Source organism: Pongo abelii, chromosome 15 (assembly GCF_028885655.2).
Source record: "Pongo abelii isolate AG06213 chromosome 15, NHGRI_mPonAbe1-v2.0_pri, whole genome shotgun sequence".
NCBI classification, from domain to species: Eukaryota; Metazoa; Chordata; class Mammalia; order Primates; family Hominidae; genus Pongo; species Pongo abelii.
In genome coordinates this window covers 102,239,129-102,260,899 of record NC_072000.2, presented here as the reverse complement: position 1 = coordinate 102,260,899, position 21,771 = coordinate 102,239,129, and positions in this window count along the sequence as shown.

The following is a 21,771-nucleotide window of genomic DNA, read 5'->3' as shown; positions in this document are numbered from 1 at the left end:
GATGTGGTTCATAGACCGTCATTGCCCATCCCTGGTATATAGAAATACGTGGAGAAAGAAGAAGAGATAAACGTTCTTGGGATAATGTATCCTTCTGTAGATGGATACAAAAGATGATTAATATAACATTGTTAAGCTAAATGAACTTATAATTAAATCAAAATCTTTTCTCCTTAGAACATGTGATTTTGCAAGCACAAGCAAGACTGAGGCCAATCCCATTTACTAGAGTAGAGTATGGATTTGCACACAGACTGACCTTTGTGAATCTTGTTTAGAAAATTTACTTTTTCGTAGTATTATTGTAATCTTAGTCAATTAAAGGAATCTTCATTCCAATAATGGTATTGTTGACAGAACATCATTAACAAAACTGAAATTTGGCAGATTGGTGAGAAGCCAAAGAAAGGAAGTTTTTTAGCAGTACCACTTACTGTCACATTTCCAATGAAAAAATGTACATTACCACCATCAATACCATCAGCACCATCACTACAACCATCATTACCATCATCACTACCACCATCAACACCAGCACAGCCACATCTACCAGTATTATCATCACCACCATTACTTCCATCACCACAAGCATGACCACTACTACCACATCATCACCTCCACAAGCACCATCACAACTACTGCCATTACCATCATCACACTCACTGTCACCACCAAAACAACTACCACTAACACAACCAAAACTACCACCACCACTGTCAACACATTCACAACCACACCTACCAGTACTATTATCACTACAACTGTCACCATCATCAACACTAATACCTCCACAACCACCACCACAACCACTACTCCCGTCATCGTCATGCCCACCACCATCATCATTCACACCATTCAGACAACCACATCCCCTTCTACCACACTAATCACCACCATCACCACTGCCAAGACACCACAATCACTACATCATCCACTGCCATTATCAATACCCTAACCATCATTGTCATCAATGCAACCTCAAACACTATCACTACCATCATCACATAAAAGCCACCACCATCATCTCTAAACCCTCACCACCATCTCCAAAACCACCACCACTACCAAAACAAGCACTACCATCTCATCTTTCACACTCAAGATTATACAGAGATGTGAGTCAGAACACTTTTGCTTAATGCCAATTTCCAAGTCGATGAGATTCTTCCTGTCATTCCTCTCCTTCTTCATTTATACCAAAGTCTAAAAGCATATATTCAATTGAGTTATTTCATTTTAACTTACCATTCTAAGGCAATAATCTAAATGTGAATAATTCTACAAAAAGATGTTTCCCAACTAAATATTTATAAGAATGGAAATTTTACCAATATAAAAAGCAAATAATTTAGAAACATTCAGGTAAATTATGAAATATCCATATGAGGAAAGAGATAAGGTGATTAAGAATGTCTGCCAAGATATTTAGATATTGAAAAATGCACATTATACAGTATTAATTAAAATATACACAATACACATAATTGGCTTCAGTTATGAAAAAATTCAGAAAAAAACAAGACTGGAATAAAACACACACCAAAACATTAATAATAGTGCTTCTCAACTGAATGACGCATTTATTTATGGAAAATTTTAATTTTGTGTTTATACTTGTCTTCATTATCCAACTTCTCACTAATGAAAAAGTATTAAACTTATAATTAGAAAAAAAATATTTTGAAAAAAAGATAAGAGATCACCTTCCAGCTTTCAAAGCACAATAAAAGAAAGTCACCTCATCTGAAAAGTCTTTCCCTTCTGGATCCGTTTGGAATTAATCTCACCCCCATCCCACTTTGTTCCCCTAGGTTACTGTTTGCACCCCATTATACACATTTTATTTATTTTATTCATTTTTATTTATTTGAGACAGGATCTCACTCTGTCACTCAGGTTGGAGTGCAGTGGTATGATCTCAACTCACTGCAACTTGTACCTCCCAGGCTCACGTGATCCTACCACCTCAGCCTCCCAAGAAGCTGGGAGCACAGGCGCATCCCACCACACCCAGTTAATTTTTTGTATTTTTTGGTAGAGACAGAGTTTCACTATATTGCCCAGGCTGGTCTCAAACACCTGAGCTCAGGCCATCCACCCACCTCGGTCTTCCAAAGTGCTGAGATTACAGTCACGAACCACTGCGCGGGGCCATATTTTATATTGTAACATATACCTTAGTTAGGTGTACACATCCTATAGCCATTCAGGAGAACTCTGGCAACTGAATACTAAAAACCTCAAGTTTCTGTCTTTCCTTCCTTCCTTCCTTCCTTCCCTTCTCCCTCCCTCCCTCCCTCTCTCCCTCCCTCCCTTCCTCCCTTTCTCCCTTCTTCCATCCCTTCCTCTCCCTATCCTTTCTTTCCTACTTCCCTCCTTCCTTCCTTTTACAGAGACTTATTGAGCACCTATTATAATGATAGCCCTATTCTAAACCCTGAGGATGTGCAAGTGAACTAGACAGGCAAATGTGCCCCTTTTGTAGAGCATATGGGATCTACCTTACACAGTCTGGTGGGGGAGACAGGCAATACACAAATGCAACAAGACAGACAGCCGCAGTGGCCATGCAGTTTACTTCTGCCTGTGACACCTCCTCATCCCAACTGGTAGGCATTATGCTGCCCCAGCTGGCAGGGTGGCCCACTGATGAGACCTAAGCCCTGCTCCCCAGCACAGAGCTTGGGTTTCATGGGGGCACTCGCAAGAACACCTGATCCTCTTACCCTTTGCACCTCCTCTGGGAGCAGGTGCAGGGTTGAGGCATGAGCACCTGTCCAGCAGTAGCTGGGCTGGTTTCCCACCTCAGAGCCAGGGCAGGCCACTTCTCTGCCTGGGGATGGCCCAGGAGGCTAGTACTTCTCAAGTCCATTGACACTGTTTTATCCACCTGCTTTCCAGGGCAGCCTTTTGGCTACTTTGGAAACTAGTGGAGTCCTCCAGCCAACTGGAGGAAAGCCTTGCAGGATATGCTCATTGCAAATTCACCTGCTTCCCTTCCAACTGCACAAAAACACACACACACAAACTTGCTTCTCTGCCTTGGACAAATAGAGTAAAAACAGAGTAGTCCACGTTAGCCACCTTAGCGAAAACCTCGTCTCCATTTTTAAACTTCAAAAGCCATCAAAACTTATTGGTGATTTTATTTGACTATTTGCAGGTACTCAGCCTCACTCTCAAAGGACTTGAGAAAGGCTGCAGTAATGTACCTGGATCAACAAAATAGAAATGAGTAAAGAATTTAGGAAACTTTGAAAGTATTATAGAAGAAATATCATCAAGCCAGGGTAAAGTTAATACCCAGCATGAGGCACTAGGTCCTTTGTAGAAATCGGAGACGCACAGAGCATCCCATGATGGAAACCGAATTAGTCACATGAGCCCTTATGTCCATAAAATGAAACAAATTATTTCCTCTGAAGAAGTCCAGTTCTTTCAGTGAGGGCTGCTGCAATGCCAGTGCTGGCTCAGAGAAGTTCTAGGGAGATTCTGAGAACTCTGCAGAGACACAACACCCACATAAGCAGACCTAACATAAGCATGAATCTCAGAGTGTCTTGGAGAAATGGCCATGCAGCGTGGGCCTGATAGAGCTGGCTGGGCAGTCATTCCCTCCAGCTTGGTCATGGGTAGGGACTATGGGCAGGGACTTGGAGGACGTGCCCTCTGCTGAGTTCTAGGCAGCTCTTTGAAGCGGCCAGTGGAGAACCCACCTGCTATGCTTCAGCTATATGTCAGAGGGTCAGTGGGAACTGTGCAGTCAGACCCAGAAAAGGCTTCCCCTCTGAAGTTGGACAGGTGGTGTTTTATACATCAACGACAAATGCCAGGGCTGTATCTGTGTGTGTTTGTGTGTGTGTACACGTGCATGTGTGTGTGTCAGGCTATTGGGCAGGTGGGGATGCTAGAGCCAGTCCCCCTCAACTCAATTCCAGCTGAGCCACTTAGCAGCTAAGGCAAATCATGTCACTTTCTCAGATGTTTCCTCATCTATCAAATTGAATAAAAATAGGATCTTCCTTGTACTGTTGTAGGTTTCATGGCAAGCTCTCAGAACTGAGCCCAGAACACACTAGGAGTCCGGGTAAGTTTAAATCTAAATCCTGTCCCTGTGTTTGGGTGGTGAGGATGAGCAAAAGGCTATTTTTAAAGATTCCTGTAGACATTTCTCTATTCCAGCTATGTGTGTGTGGAGGAGGTCAGAGAATAGATAGAGTTTATCTTCATGAAACCCCATCTCTATGAAAAATACAAAAAATTAGCTGGGCATGGTGGTGGGCACCTGTAATCTCAGCTACTTCAGAGGCTGAAGCAGGAGAATCGCTTGAAGACAGGAGGTGGAGGTTGCAGTGAGCCGAGATTGTGCCACTGCATTTCAGCCTGGGTGACAGTGCAAGACTCCATCTGAAAAAAAAAAAAAAAAAAAAAAAAAAAGACTGTTTTCATGTTTGGGAAATTAGCTTACTTGGCTTATTGGCTATGAAGACTGAAAGCCTGGTCTTATAAGATGAATTTGAGACACTAAGGAGTTAAAATTTTCTGTATAATAAAAGTCATTTCCTTTCTTCTTTCCTTCCTTCCTTCTTTCCTTCCTTCCTTCTTTCCTTCGCTCCCTCTGTTCTTTTTTCCTCCATCTTTCCCTCCTCCCTCCCTCCCTCCCTCCCTTCCTTCCTTCTTTTCTTTCTTTCTTTCTTCATTTCTTCCTTCATCCCTCCCTCACTCTCTTCTTCTTTCCCTTTCTTTCTTCTTTATTCTTTCTTAGCATATACAAGCACATAAATATCATGCACATTCATTTTTTTTTTTTTTTTTTTTTTTGTATAGTGTGGAACTGCTCAGGGATTGTTTTCTGGAAGTTCTTGGGCCATGAGAGAGAAGACTGTGGAAAGAGAAACAACTCTGATCTGAGGAAGAGACAGATGAACCTCTAGGGGTGGGCAAGTACTAAGTAGAGAGACTGTGAGCCCAGGACCTACCCACGCTGCAGGATAGTCCATTTACCCGTGGATGCAGTGTCTGATATAATGTCTAATATATAACTGTGAGTGGTCCTTCCCTGTGTTGTAATTATCCTGGGGCACACTCTGTGTTTCTATGGAAGTGGTTAACCACTGCTGTATGGTATTTAACTAGCATTTCCTTGGCAAATGAATGAAAGACGAAGGATGGCATCTACTCTGCAAATGAACAGTGGGTAACAGGTGAAATGTTATGGGAGATGATGAAGACTGAATGGCCAGAGAAGGAAGAGGCTGAGGAGCGGGGAGTGACGGAGATGATGCAAAAGTTCTTTGGCAGGGAAAGCACTGAGATTCCGCAGAAGGTATTCTTGATATCACAGGCCAGGGAGCCTGAGGACACTTCAAGCAAGGTTAGAGAACACATGGACAATTCCCAGAACACAGCACGGGATGAACCCACCCTCTGCTGGCAGAGGGGATGTGTGTCACATTCAAAGGAGTGGAGCATGCTGCTTTATCTCTAAGCAAACATATCCATTCATGTGTCTTTCCCATTCGAACTAGCCCAAAGGTACCCAGAAAAAAATAAAGTTTTTCCCATCAGTCCCACATGTGGTTGAATGTACCTGCCTATTTTTTGAGCAGCTATTGTGTGTTGGCATTGTAGGGGACACAGGGATCTAGGGACACCAAGAGCCATACGAATGGCACTGGTTGGTAAAGACACTCAGAGAAGGAGAAGTGACTTTGAGTCATAGACTATCTGACATAAATTTTAGAGACAATACACCTCAGGGCTTCACAGCAGGCAGAAGAAAGACTGGAAGCCCCTTCTAGTGACTTACAAGTACCCCCCAACCCAAAGGTCAAGGGTCTCTGCAATGTGGAAGAGGAATGGCCATGTCTTGTCCTCCCACTTGGTGCCTGGAGCAGTGCTGAGCATTTGTAATACATCCACTCATCTCCTCCCGAGGATGAGCCCGGAGATGAGGCTCGGGAAGCTTCAGCACAGGCTCATATGATGGCATTTACAAATGGCGGAGCTGGTGTTCACTTCCAGCTGGTATTTGACACGTGTCAGTGTGTTAAGATGGAACCTCCCAGGATCCAGAGTTTCGTTTCATCGTATGCTTTGTCTTCCACACCTTTTCTTTCTAGTGTCAGTGGACTCAATAATCCAGATTGAGAATCAAGATGATGCTGGGCAAGTTGAGAAAAAAGGTATGGGGAGTAGGCTGTGCTCAGAGGGACTGTCTCCTTCACTCTGCTGAGAACCCTTCTCCAGGGACTGAATTCTCCCGTTTCCTGAATCCAGGACTCCTAAATAATCACAGTCTCTTGAACTCTCTCTCTTTTTTTTTTTTTGTCTCTTCCCCCTACCCCACTCCATCACAGGCTCCCAGAAGTCCAGGCCCCTTCCTGGGCACACAGTGTTTCTTCCGTGCCGAAACCACTGTGCAATTGATTAGGTGTCCATCTTCTCAGGTTTAATTCATTCTGGTGTGGTTCCTCTAGGAGGACTGTGCTGGCAATTCTTAAGCCCCCATTTGGAGTGCTCACCCTAGGCTAGAACTGGAGCTAAGATCTTAGCAGAGATTGGGTTCTTAGGAAGCAGATGCTGACATGGAGTTTGGAAACAAGATGCCACCAGAGAGAGGAGGCAGAGGAGACCCACAAGCGGGGCAGTGGGCCCAGCAGAGGTTGGCCAGCCCAGCTCTGGGATAAGCACTGCCCCCAGGAGACCAGAAGGCATCTGGCTGATAGCTGGGCCCAGGTGTCTCCACCCTGCTCAGTCCCTAGATGTGGGCTGTCTTTGGAAAGGCATGCACGTGCATTTGAGATCTGGGTGCTGTCTGTGGATCGCTTCCTGGCAAGGGTCTCTGGGTAGCCTGTCTCCGTATCAGCTATGGGTCTTTTCATAATTCTTTAATTTCCACCACAACCCCAGGAGGTAAGTAATATAGTTCCCATTTAATAGGTGAGAAAATTGAGTCCTAGTTGGTAACTTGCCTACAGTCACACAGAGAGTGTGTGGCAACCAAGATTTGAGTCTAGGTCCATCTCCCATGCACACACCTGACCAGGTGCCCCAGAACATCTCCAATCACATTTACAGAAAGGATCTTGGCTCTGTTTTAAAGACTCTGGCCTTGTCTGCCATGGGCTTATAAATACTATATCTCACTTCCCTCTCAATGGGTCATCTTATTCCCAGTAAGAACTGCAACCCATCTGGCAGAGCCTCCCTTTCTCCTCTCTGGAGGTTAGAGTAGGGAATTGCAATTTATGGTGGTGAAGTGGAGACAGCAGCCCCCAGAAAGAAATTTCCTAAAGCACCCGACTCCCTTCTCAGACAAACCAAAAAGCCTATCTCATGACGCTCCATCTCCAGGGATAAGAAAAGCGTTTTCTCCTTTCTTTTCCTAGATGAGACGATGCTTGTGTTCCTGGGTCTGAGTCCCTTGTTGGTCTAAGAAAGCCCCAAGTTCCTCCCTCTTGAGCACAAACAGGCAGCTCATCCCCAGGACTTTCTGGAGACAGAGGGGAATTGGGTCTGGAGGGACTCAGTCATGTTTTGGTTTCGGGGGCTGTAGGGATGATGGGGCCGGGTGCATTCTTCCTTAAACCTAGGTTAATTTCCTCACCAACATTCAGGGTCATGCCCCCGGACATCTTTGTGTCACACTGAGAGCCAAAATAAAGAAATAAATAACTCCGTCTCTCCATGTTGCCCTACTGTAATTGTATATTTATTCAGGAGTTTGGCTTTCCCAAGCACCTGTCTTGAACAGCCTTATCACTGCGTGAGCTTGTATAGGAACCAACACGTCCAGCTGTCATAGCACACAGCCTGCGGCATCTTTGTATGAAAATAAGGCAGGCGGCACCTGATTGGGGGAGGATTTTTAATCTCGACAATTTGTGTCTAAATTTGGGGGTGACCAGCCTGTCAGCTCCGGCGACCCAATCGTTCTTTGAGGTCGACGCAGGCAGCAGCTGCCACAGCCTTCACACTTCTTTTTTTATTATTATTGTTTTTCGGGAGGAAAAGAGGAGGGAGGCCATTGGGGAGGGAGGGGGAAATAAGAAAAAAAAAAAAAAAAAAAAAAAAAAAAAAGCCGCGCTGCTATTTTTGTGGCATTTTCGAATCCTGTTTTAGTGCAAGAATTTAATTATACATATTTTCATCATTTCTTATATTCTGACATATTAATTAAGGACGCTCTAATTCAGTTTCCGTAGCACCGTTGGCTTACTCTGTAAAAACATTTTACCATTATTGTACAAATAGGAAACGAAAAGGTAAAGGTAGCAAGGCCCTGGGTTGTCAATACATGTGTGCCCCTCCCTCTGCCACCCTCCTGTGTGTCACAGAAGAGTTGGGCCAGTCATTATTTTACAAATGAAAGGATGGAGCCGTCCCGGCTCTCCCTGCCCTGCCTGGGTTGGCCCTGCAGAGGAAGTGGACTCCCAAAAGCTGCCTTGCCAATGTGGCTATCAGGCCCTCCCGGGGGCCTGGGGGTGGGAGGTGAGGACAAAGGCAAGGAAGGGTCTTACAGGAACCATCTAAGGCAGGTCTGCGGGGCCAGCTGGGGCTTACCAGGTGAGCTTTGCATTCTGCAACTGCTTCAAACCTTTTTATATCCTTTTTCTCTAAGTCTCAAAAATATTCAGGGTCAATGTTCTCATGTTCACTTTACTCGTGAGAAAATAAAACCAAATAATTATGAGCAGTTATTGATGTGCTTAACTTAATGCCACATATTGTTCAGCTCCGTCACTTAGAAATGTCCTCTGTCCCCCAGAGATCTACTCCTGGATGGGGGTAGAGGACAGCATCCCCAGACTGTAAAGTCTCATGTGATACATGGAGGGCAGGCCTCCTCAGCTGAAGAGACCTGGCAAAATCACAATAAATCATGTGATGCAGGAGGAGGGCACATAGCTTGGTGTAAGGGATTGTCCAGCTCTGTCTCTTAGATGCCCTATAACTTAGTTATCACTTGAGACCACATATACAGGAATGGGGAAGAGCAGCCTTGTGTCTGAGCTTCAGATTCCAAAGCCCCCCAAAAGGGTGTTTATATCCAAAGAGAGAAATGGCCACAGGGCATCCATGATTGCAGTGAGAGAAATAGGCTTGGTTCCCTCCCCACCTGCCTTGAAGGACAAACTAGTGAATTCCCAAAGAAAACCACTGTGACTTGACTGTAGTCAAGAATGGTCAGGAAAGGCATCCTGGGAAAGTTCTAAACTGGAATCTGAGGGTTAAGCGGAATCTGGGTGCAATAGAGGTAGCTCAGGCAGAAACTCTGGGGTGGGGGGCAGCAGTTTGAGAGGAGAAAAAGGCCTCTTCAGTAGCCCTAGTGAAAGCTGAGATGGCAGACAGGGAACAGGGAGGCAGGAACCAGTGTGGGATGCGGCTGGAGAAGAAAAATTGCTGCTAGAGCTCGCAGGACACTGCGGGTCCCTCAAAGATGGGGGTCTCTCCAAATGACCAACAGAGAGCCACTGGATAGTTTAAAGTAGATGTAACATAGTCAAATGTGTGCCTCAAAAAAATTATTTTCTTCTTTTCTTTCCTTCCTTCTCCTCCTTCCCTCCACGCTGCCCTCCCTCTCCACTCCCTTACTTCCTTCCTTCTTTCCTCCCTCTCTCCCTCCTCGCCTTCCTTCTCTCCAACCCCAGCCCTCCCTCTCACCTTCTCTCTCTTTTTCTCTCTCCCTTCCTCCTTTTCTTTCTCTCTGCCTCCCTCTTTTTTTCTTCCTTTCTTTGACTTACTTATCTTTGCCAAGATGATGTTTACCATCAATCTAAGAAACATGATGTTTACTGCCAAGCTAAGAAATGATTCTTTTTTTTTGTTCTGGGGCATTTCAAGCCTTAGCTAGGAGTTTGAGAAGATGAGCATAAAGCAGTGAATCCTGAACATGCTGGGATTGCACCGGTGATATTGTCTGGTTTCCACAGGTTTGGGAAACTTCCCGAAGATGCCCTTGGTGTTTGAAGCTTAGGTTAAAAGCCTCTGCCTGAGGTCCTTGCCAGGCCTGGATACCTAAACAATTCATGCTCCCTCAACCACATGTCCCATCCATGCTCATGGACAGCCCGTTTCTTTGTGTTCCCATAATCCCCAGGTGACCCTAGGTCCATAACGTCACCTAGCTGACAATCTTCACTCTGTTTCCTTGCCTTGGCCTTTCCAACGCCAGGTTGTCAGGAGCCTACATATACTTATAGGTGGGAAGGGCCTGAAAAGGTTGCCAGGGCAGAAGACACTATTCCTACTCCCCACCTTGGCTGTTCTGGTTCTCTAGGCCTGGATCACTCTACCCTCAGCTGCAACCCAAAGTGTCCTCTCTCCCCCAAAGATCTGCTCCTGGATGGGGGTACAGGACGGCACCCCCAGATTGTACATGAAGTTTCATGTCGTACATGGAGAGCAGGCCTCCGCTGCTGGAGAGACCTGGCAAAATCACAATAAATTGTGTGATGCAGCAGTTTCCCAGGAGGGAGCACACATGGGTGTAAGGGATTGTCCAGCTCTCTCACTAAGGAAGGAAACAGACTGTCTTTCTGCTTGCCAGCTATTTCCTTAGGGCTCATGGAACCCCTGAAGGAAGCAATGAAGATCCAGGAAAAAAAAAATAAGTTCTTGCTCCCTCTTGCACCAGGCATGGTGTTGGGGAAGCTCCCTTGGAGAAGGTGACACTTATGCTGCAGAGAGAGAGAGAGCACGTAAGAGATAAGGAGTAGCTTCAGACCCCTGACCGGGGGACTTCGGGTTAAAAAGCACAAGGACATTCACAATGTTGTACAATTACCATGCCACAGAATCATTCGCTTTGAAACGGTTAATTTTATGTTATGTGAATTTCCCCTCAATTTTTCTCAAATTTCAGAAAATGTATTTTCTGGGTAAAGATATTTTTTAAAAGGCACAAGAAATGTTGAGAAAAGGGTGCCTGTGGAGGTGAGTGAGAGACAGAGAGTACCTGGCCCTGGGGCTTCACCCACCTATGGGACACCTGCCTTTCAGAGAATCCTTCAAATGGCCCACTTTCCTGCCATACACATGTGGCTGCTGAATTCATGTGGCCTCTGAGCTCACTGCCACTGCATTTTCTTTCTGTTTGGCTCCAATCCCATTGCCCTGATGTGTGTGTTCAACAGAACCTCCATGTTCATTGCTTTCCTCCTGTAGAGCCAACTAAGTGAGGATTTAGACCAGTTGGCTGCTTTGGGAGCCATGCTAGGGTTTGTATGGGGGAATCCTCAAGAGTGTTCAGAGCCTGTGCCTTCAGCTAAGCTCCACTATCCATCTTGCCCTCCATGGCTCAACTATGCCTCAACTATGTCCTCGAACTTCTCCTTGGGTATACATTACTATAAATCACTTCTGGCCTCTCTTGTGTCCTACCAGCCTGAGGCAGCCCAGCCTCTGGGATCTTCCACATGGACCAGATTCAACCTCTGGTTTGCACTGATCTTATGAATCCATGCTTTGGACTTTGCAAGTGGGCAATTCCATTCCTTCCAATGCTGATATTGTCCTCTCTTAAAGGGGTTACCAGCCGGGTGCGGTGGCTCATGCCTATAATCCCAGCACTTTGGGGGGCCGAGGCAGGCAGATGACCTGAGGTCAGGAGTTTGAGGCCAGCCTGCCCAACATAGTGAAACCCCATCTGTACTAAAAATACAAAAAATTAGCCAGGCATGGTGGTGGGTGCCTGTAATCTCAGCTACTCAGGAGGCTGAGGCAGGAGAATCACTTGAACCTGGGAGGCAGAGGTTGCAGTGAGCCGAGATCATGCCACTGCACTCCAGCCTGGATGACAAGAGCAAAACTCCATCTCAAAAAAAAAAAAAGCAGCGAGGCGGGGCGGTGGTTACCTGGGGCACCAACTTGCATGCAACAACTCATCCCAGGAAGCAACTAGGGACAGTGCGGTCCTTGCAGTAATGTAAAGTAAAGAGAACTGGCAGCTGAATTCAACTACACTGGAGAGGAACTGCTGATGTTCCGAGTGCCTGCAGCATCCACAGCCCTCTTCTGAGACACTGTTGGCTTGAGCTTCCATGTTTCTCTGTCCAGTGTGGTCTCAATCCTCTTTGCCAAACTGATTGAATGTTGGAAGTAAATCTGCACTAGAAGCTGTCACCCATGGACTATCTAGCTATGAGGTGACCCCAGGAGATCACTGAAGACTGAGTGTCCCCCTCCTGGGTGGAGTCTGAATGAACCAACTGGGGTCCCTCTTCAGAGGATTTGATGTGGATGTCCAGAGAAAAGTAGATGGTGAGGCAAGAGCAGCAGAGACAGCCACAGAGGGTGACTGGAATGATAGGATAGCACAGCCTCAGGTGAGGGGAGAAGTCTGACGCTCCAATGTCCTGCCACCAAGGCAACGGTGTGGCAAAAGCTGAGTGGTAGGTGGCTGCTTGAATGTCCTGATGCCTGGAAGGCCATGGGTTCTGCTTGGCCATGAGTTCCCTCTGCTTTCCCTTTCCTGGAAACCCCGTGGGCTATAGAAAGAAACTTTTATTGACTGAATGTATTAGGTTGGTGCAAAAGTAATTGCGTTTTTGCATTACTTTTTTTTTGAGACCAAGTTTCACTCTTGTCACCCAAGTTGGAGTGCAGTGGCATGATCTCAGCTCACTGCAACCTCCACCTCCCAGGTTCGAGTGATTCTCCTGCCTCAGTTTCCTGAGTAGCTGGGATTACAGGCATGTACCACCACACCCGGCTAGTTTTTGTATTGTTAGTAGAGACAGGGTTTCACCATGTTGGCCGGGCTGGTCTCAAACTCCTGACCTCAGGTGATCCACCGGCCTTGGCCTCCCAAAGTGCTGGGATTACAGCTGTGAGCCCCTGCACCTGGCCTGCGTTACTTTCAATGGCAAAAACAGCAATTACTTTTGCACCAACCTATGCTTGAACATGTCTGTACTTCCTGAAATCCCACCAAAAAACCAAGCTGGACTTAGCATAAGCCCAGAATAAAAAGACAAAGAACGAGAAGTCAAGGTTTTACCCAGAGAGAAAGGGGAAAAATGGAAGGGAAGATGGAGCCAAGAAACAGAAACCAGGCTGAAAGTGAACAGACACAAACCCTGATATCTGACACGGACACCAGTGGACATTTGCTCCCCACCCTGTGGGGCACAAAGCCTGTTGGCCTGTCTGACAGGCCTAGAGATCCAATGCCCAGACAGACACCCAAGTGGCAAAATCCTGGGTGCCCTGAATTTGGAAAGAGCTTTTGGTTTACAGACACACCTCAGGGAGAGACAGTCCTAAAAACCAGTTGCCTCATCCCTGGCCTGTTGGCAAAGCCGTGATGAATGATTCCCTCTCTCTGGAATCTGTAGGCCTCTTGACTCTTTTAGACTTCCCTAATAGACTTTGATTCAAAGCTAAAATGAGGTTTAAGCTGCTGATAGCGTGTCTCGGCCACTTCGGGAAAGCAATGCTGGGTGCTGATGCTGGAACGCCAGCAAAGGGGGATTAGAAGTCTCGGCTGAGTTCTGCTGCTGTGGCTCTGTGTTACTATTAAGAGGGATGGATTAATATCAAGTTTCAGGGATCTGGTTGCTCACTGATACTGCTTAATTATCCAGATAAGTGATCGGCATCCAAGCATGAGTGGCAGCATAAATCTCAAAGCCATCATCTTTTTTTTCCCCCTTCTGTTCTCTCTCTCTCTTTTTATTTATTTATTTATTTTTTGGAAAGAAAGTATTCATTTAAGTATCACTGAGATACGTATTTTAAAATTCTCATTAAGCTTTAAACACAAACAGCAGTTGTGGCTGTGTTAATTTTTTGTTATTAGTCACTTCAGAGGAGGAAAAGGGATAGTGTTTGCAGTGGCCAAAGGTGGCCAGCAGCTTCTGCCCCCTCCCTCCTTGCAGCCATTTACTCCAGAAGGCCCCCCCACCCCCCGCCCTGCCCCGTCTCTGTCTCCCACCCTGCCCTTGTGCTCACTGCAGGGAGCGACCGGCCCCCCTCTGGGGCTCACATCACAGGCTGGGAGCATCTGCTCTTCCAGCCCAGGTGGAGGCTGGGGGTGGCCAGGGCTGCCTCCTGGGCGGGGGAGCCCGCCCCTCTGCCTCTTCGCCTTCTGTCTTGGCTGGTAATTTTATCCCGTGAAGAATCTTTTCCCCCTTCTCTCTTGCTCTCTCTGTCTTCTGGGCCCTGCTCCACTTGAGCTCTTGTATTACCCCTGTTGCCCTGATTAGAGCTGTCTGGCTCAGGGCGCACCCACCTGAGGCTGGGATTAAGGATCAAAGGCAGGCCAAATGGAGCAGCCCAGGCTGCTCCTTCTGTGCCCATAAACACCATTTAGGTCTCTGTCTTTGACCCATATGCTGCTTCCTTACTTGAGTCAGATGCTCTGTCTCCTAATTAGGCACTGACTGTCCATCAGGCGCCCAGCTAGGCACCAGCCAGGACTGATGTCTCCCAGGCCCTCGGGAGAAGCCCCCCGGCCCCTCCTTGCCACTGCACTCAAGGACCCTGCTCTTCTCCTGTTGCCTGGATGGCCATCGCCTTTCATGGGACACTCCCGGGTACCAGCAGCTCCCAGGACCCAACAAACCAGGCAGCTTCTCACCACTGGGCTTTCACTCAAGCTGAGACCTCTATCTGAACTAGCCTTCCTCTTCGCGAGGTCAGCTCTTACGCTTTAAGAACAGCTGGTGTTCTGAACCTTCACTGTGCATCAAACTCACCTGGAAGGTATTTCAACATCCCATGCCCAGGCTTCACCTCAAAGGTTTCAATTCAGACGGTCCAGGGACATCTGGGTGGGGGTGTTTCTCTCTAGAAACACCCAAGTATTTCAGACAGAAACCCCTATGCACAGCCTCCACCCTCCTCTGGCCTCAGCCATGCCACCCTGGCCCTCCTGCTTTCTGCTCAGCCTCATCATTCTTCATGTGGCTGCAGGCCCTTTGCTTACCCTGAACTTTCTGCCAGGAATATAACCCACACCCATTTCTGCTAATTAGCTTCTTCTTATTCTTCAAATATTTGTTCTGCTTTTACAGGCCCAGGAAAGCCTTCAAGATCCCCCCAGGTAAGGTCAACCTCCCCATTAGAGACGCTGTGTTTTTACCCCTGTGCTTATGCTGGCTGTGATTAGAACTCTCCATGAGGTGCCTTTATGGGCCATTGCCTGTCTCCCTGTCTGTAAGCTCAGGAAGGCAGGAGTCACGTAGCTGTGTGCACCTTGGTATCCAGGCATCAAGTCCCGAGCCGAGCACATGGCGCACATACGGAGGTTAGTGAGTGAGATCAAGGAGGGCAGAGCTAGTCAGCGGAAAGGGGTCAGGCTAGCCAACTCTTCAGCACCCTCACACATTCATCCCTGGCTCATTTAACCCTGGCGTTAGCCTGACTAGCAGGCATTAATATATCCTTTCCCTGGCAAGAAAATGGAAACATCCAGAATGTAGTCACTTGGCTAAAGTCACAGGAAAGGAATGAGTGGTGGAGGAAGAGGAACTCCAGGTGGGCCATGGGCACAGTTGTCAAGAAACAGAGAGCTGGCTCCGAATAAGGGCATTGCCCTAGTCTTATTCTGTGTGACAGGGATGGTTGGCGTTGGGAGGAAGATCGCAAACACAGGGCAACAGAGGAATGGGGATGAGGAAGAATGAGCTGGAATCCTGGCTCTGTTATTCCAACCTCCATCAAGTCCTTTAGCTTTTACTAAGTGTTCATGTCTGGAAATGAGTATAATAACACCCACTCTTCTGATTGTGTAAGGAGTGGTTGCCAATCATCATAGACTGTGAGCTCATTGACGACACTCTCTCTTTCTTCACCATCTCGCTCCCAGAGCCTACCACAGTGCCTAGCATGTAGTATTGACTGAAAAATATCCTAAATACAATGATAGAATATAAAAAATAACGAGTACTGACTGGCCACAGTGTCTCACCCCTGTAATCCCAGCACTTTGGGAGGCCGAGGCAAGCAGATAACTTGAGTCCAAGAGTTTGAGACCAGCTGGTGCAACATGGTAAAACCCTGTCTCTACAAAAATTACAAACATTAGCCAGGTGCAGTGGTGTGTGTCTGTAGTCCCAGCTACATAGGGAGGGGCCTGAGATGGGAGATCACCTGAGCTCGGTGGTCGAGACTGCAGTGAGCTATGATTGCACCACTGCACTCCAGCCTGGGTGACAGAGTAAGACTCAAAACCAAAACCAAACAAACAAACAAACAAAAAAAAAAGAGGAAAACAATCATTAACATGGCATGGGGCTTCATCAGTTTATAAAGCATCTTTATACACACTGTTGCCTTTAGATCTGACTTAGATAGATGAACTGAATTATGTAACCTGTCCTGATGAGAGACATGGCAACTTTGACCAGGGGTTAAGAGGCAAGAAGAGAGAGATTTAAGATGGACATCAACATGACTTAGTGGGAGACTGGCCTTAAGGGTGGAAGAGATGAAGGTGTATCGCTGTTACCTTTAGTGTTGCTAACAAGGCAACCTATTCAGGGAGACAAAACAGGAGACCGCAGCTCTCCCAATCAGTGTCAAAGATAAAATTCAAATGAAGACTTTAAAAAAAAAAGTGACTTAAAAGGTGATGTCCAAACCAGAGAGCTTTGAAAGGGGAAGGGGGTAACACAGACAATTAAGCCAGGACAACAGATATAAACCAAGACTGTCCTGGGCACACCAGAGTGTATTACCAATCTATTTAAAACTGGCCAGCCGTGGTGACTCATGCCTGTAATCCCAGCACTTTGGGAGGCTGAGGTGGGCGGATCATGAGGTCAGGAGTTTGAGACCAGCCTGGCCAATATGGTGAAACCCGGTCTCTACTAAAAATACAAAAATTAGCCAAGCGTGGTGGCACACCCCTCTAATCCCAGCTACCCAGGAGGCTGAGGCAGAAGAATCACTTGAACCCAGGAGGTGGAGGTTGCAGTGAGCTGAGATCGCACCACTGCACTCCAGCCAGGGCAACAGAGCAAGACTTCGTCTCAAAAAAAAAAGAAAAGAAAAAAAGAAACCAAAAAACCAAAAAAGTTATACACAGGTACAGTATTATGGCTATTATGATGACAATACAGTTAGGATGATAATTAGGGTAATTTTATGACTAAAAATTTTCTGCCTTTACATTACTTGTTTATCCTGACTTTACTATTTTATTTATTTTTATCATCCTGATTCCAACTGAGGAATGATCTCTGAAAGTAGCTCATAGGCACGGGTGACGTAATTCGTGTCAAGCCACACTCATCTTTTCCATTTTCCTCTCTTCTGTTAGGCTACCAGCTTGGAATAGCTGCAGGGGGTTCTTCTCAGTTATGGAGATTCTAGACCAGAGCTCCCTTCTTCAGCAGTCCATGGCCACCACTGGGGACAGGTCAGGCCCATGAGGCTGCTGTGTCCATCACCCCGTATGTTAAGCTATGAGCGTATGTGTGTAGATGTATATTTGTGTCACACTTCCTTAAGTAGCATATGAATTTAGAAAAATCCTTTATTTAATCAGCTTCAGCTTAGAGAAAAGAAAAGAGTTCATTAAAACTTCACCTCTTGAAGAACTTGCCCTCAAATCTGAATCTACTCCATTCAGGCAACCACACATTCACAGTCGTAGTTATGGGATGCCCTATAACTTAGTTATCACTTGAGGCAGATGAAATTAGAATTATCAAAATTAGTATCATGGAAAGGATTTTTAATAGACCTTTTTAGGAGAAAAAGAAGGATGCCTGGAGAGAGGTAAGATTGTTATTTCTGAGTCTTTTTTAAATTATAAAAAATATTCAGCATACAGAAAAAGATGGCACATCATAATAAACACAACTGTACCCAATCATCACAGGGCCTTCATTTGTTGAATCGTTAACATTATCTATTTAGGTATACAAATTCATCATTACTAATGTAATTAAAGCCTCCCGTTCACCCCTTTCTCAAACATTCCTTCCCTTTCTCTCCTCAAAGTCAACAAATTGCCACTTTAATGTATTTTATTCTTCTCATATAAATTGCAGATTTGTCTTTATTATCCATAATCATCATTTATGCTATTTTGCTTAATATTAAACTTTATATTATGTACATCATGTGATATACAATATCTAACATACTGCCACGCTAAACACAGCAATTTTCAGATTTTTATGTTGTGACACAGATCTCTCCTTCATTCATTTTAACTGCTATATGGTATTTGAAGGTATGAATATATCACAATTTTAATATATTCTCCTGTTGGTTATTTAGGTTTCTGTTTTTTGCCATTACAAACAATGCTGGAATGAAAATTCTTACCCTTGACTCCCCGTATGTACAGAGTTTCTCTAGGGTGTGCTGCTAGAAGTGGAATGGTTGGGTCACAGAATAATGAACGTCTCCAATCTAAACAGATACTGCCATTTATTTTCCAAAGTACTTTGTACCAATTTAAATTCCCCCAACTGTGTCTAAGAGGTCCTACTAACGCATATCCTTGTCAAGTCTTGGTACTATCAACTTGTTTTCCTTTTTAAATGTTCCATTCTTACGTTATTTGTCTCCCTGATACATAGTGAGGTTGCACATCTTTTGACGTCTTTGGTTGTCCAGATTCTCTCTTTGCTGAATTTCTTATTCATATCCTTTGTCAATTTTTTCTCTGTGGCCGCCTGTATTTTCCTTATTGTCTTATAGGTTTTTATAGATATTTGTGGATATTCTGGACATAGATGTCTTCTTGACTATATTCATTGTTTTAAATGTTCAATTTCTATAGCGTCATTAGTAAATTTAGTAAAAGATATTTGTGTCTTGTGTCCTTTTATTTTAATTTGAGATATATGTATCCGGTATTAAAAAAAGAACTCTTGATTAACTTAGGAAGATAGAGATATTTCTTCCTTTTTTTCTGAGTTTTTGTTTTTACACTGAAATATTTAATCCACTTAGAGTACACTTTTGTAAATGATGTGAGGTGGATTTCTAATTCTCTCTTATTCTGGAAGCAAAAGCAATTTTCCTGTACTATTCATCAAACAGTCCATCATTTCCCAATTATGGCAGTGACAAATAAACTATTCATCAAACCTGACTTCTCTTCTTCCTGGAGCAAGCTGGACTTCTTCCCCCTAGTCACCCTTGGAGTGTGATGGCACCATATGACTGAGTTCTAGACAGTAGAAAATGAGGGGCATGCCATGCACACTTCCAAGGCTGGCCGAATAGGTGGCTTCTGCAAGGGGAACCCCACATTTCTCTTCCATTAGCTTGAGCTGGTTGGTCAAAGTGGACAGAGACATCATATGTGGAAGGCACTGGAACCACAGGGTTGAAAGGATGTGCTATGGTCTGAATCTTTGTGTCCCCTTAAAATTCATAGGTTTAAATTCTAACCTCCAAGGTGATAGTAGGTGGGGACTTTGGGAGGTGATTGCCTCACAGAGGTGGAGCCCTCATGAATGAGATTAAAGCTTTTATAAAGGAGGCCCCAGAAGGCTGCCTCACCCCTTCCATCATGTGAGGACACAGCAAGAGGCTACCATCTATGAGGAGCAGGCCTTCACCAGACACCAAATCTACTGGCACCTCCATCTTGAACTTTCCAGCCCCAAGAAGTGTGAGAAATTGATTTCTGTTATTTATAGTTTTTGTTGTAGCAGCCCAAACAGACTAAGTCAGCTTAGGTTCTTGAATTATAGCTTTTAGGAGAGGTACATGCCAATCGGGGATTCTCATGAGGTAGAAATGAACTTCTATTATGCTAAAATATTGTGGTATTTATCTGGTACAGCAGCTGGCATTTTCTAAAATAATACACTTGCTAATCCCTATTGCTACCTCTGTCATAAATCAAATTTCCAGATATGCACAGGTCAGATTCTGGATTTTCTACTCTGGTTTCATTGGTCTCCCTGTACTGATTACCACTCACTTATTGATAATATTTTACATTAAATATTCATGTCTGGAAGTCTAAGTCCCACCATATTGATCTTTAAAATTGTGTGGGCTTTTTTCTATCATGTAAATTTTGGAATGAGTTGTTATGCTCCAAAAAATTCCTATTGGGGTTTTGATTGAAATAACATTGAATTTATAAATGAAATTAGGTAGAATCAAAAGCTCAACATCATTGCGTCATTATAACAGAAAAGGGTGTCTGTTTGTATGCATACGTATACGTGTGTGTTTGTATGTACACACACATACATACACAGAGTTAAGGTATGAAAGCAATAATTCTTGAAGAATTTTTGAAAAATTGTAGTGAGATTTCTTATGTGATGTTTTCTATTTTTGTTGCCATTGAAAATGGTGTATATTATTATTGTTTTTCATAGAGATGGAGTCTCACTATGTTGCCCAGCCTAGTTTTAAATTCCTTTGCTCAAGTGATCCTTCTACCTTAGCCTCCCAATATGCTAGTGTTACAGTAAATGGTATATTTTTAAAGAAACATTTTCTAATCATGGCTCTTTATAGAAATGCGATTGATTGAATAAAATGAACATGTATCTAGCAACCTTGCTGAAATAAAATGAACATGTATCTAGCAACTTTGCTGAAATCCTCTTATGCATTTTGTTAATAATGACAGTTTGGTCTCTTCTTTTACAATCCTTATGCTTTTATTTATTGTATTTCCTGTTCTAGCTAATCCAACTCAGTGTTGGACTACACAGTGACATGGGAGTCACACGGCTTTTATTTAACTATTATTGGAATATAAATGTTTCATTAGTGATTAAGCTGTTAGTTTTTGCTAGTTTTTTTATTATAAATGGGTTTTGGATTTCATCAAGTGCCCTATATTAATTAATTAGATAGTTTTATTTCTTTATTCTGCTAATATGGTGAAAAGTATTAATTTATCTTCCAATGAAAATGACCCTTATATTTCTAAATTAATCCCAAATTGATCATTTTACAAACTATTTAATTCTGTTTGTAGTATTTTATTTCAGATTATTTAGTTGATGTTCATTTATATTTACAAATGAAATTGCCTGTAATTTTCTTTTTTCAGAGTTTCTTTCCTAGTTTCAGCGTCAAAGTTATTCCAGACTCATAAAATGAAATGTGAAATATTCTCTCACATTTTCTCTTCTGTTGATCATCTGGAAGAAAGCAGATATTAAATCTGTCCTATTTGTTTGAACTTGCAGGTAGAATCTATTCAGGTTTTAAAAAACTCTTTCTTTCTTTTTTAAACAATAATCATTAAATAGTGATTCAATGTATTTAATTCTACTTGGGTTGTCCAACTGTTCATGAAGAGTGTTTTGTTAATTTAATATTCCCAGGATTCTTTTTCCATTTATGTGTTTTATAAACATACAGCATAAAGTTGCTCATGGTTTCTTCTTATATTTTCAGTCTCTTCTCTCTCTATCTACCATTATTTCATATTATTAATTTCTATTTTTTACTAATTCTTTCTCTATCTGCAGATCTTTCATATTACTAACTCCTGCTTTTTTTTAATTTTTAGTTTCTTTCTCTTCCCTTGAGCTATATCACTGGATATGACTCTATTATTTTTTGCAAAGAGCTAAATTTTGATTTTGTTCATTTTTTCTGTTAAGTGTATTATGTTATCTCTACTTCTACTTTTACTATATCTATCTTTCTTCATTTTAAGGTTTGCTTTTATGTTCTTACCAAAAAAATCTTTATTTGTATCATTAGGTCATTGATTTTTTCTTTTTTAATAAGAGCAATTAAGACAATAAATTTCTCCTTAAAACTTGCTTTAACTGCATCTCATGCTTTTGATAATAATATATTCATTGTAATTCCATT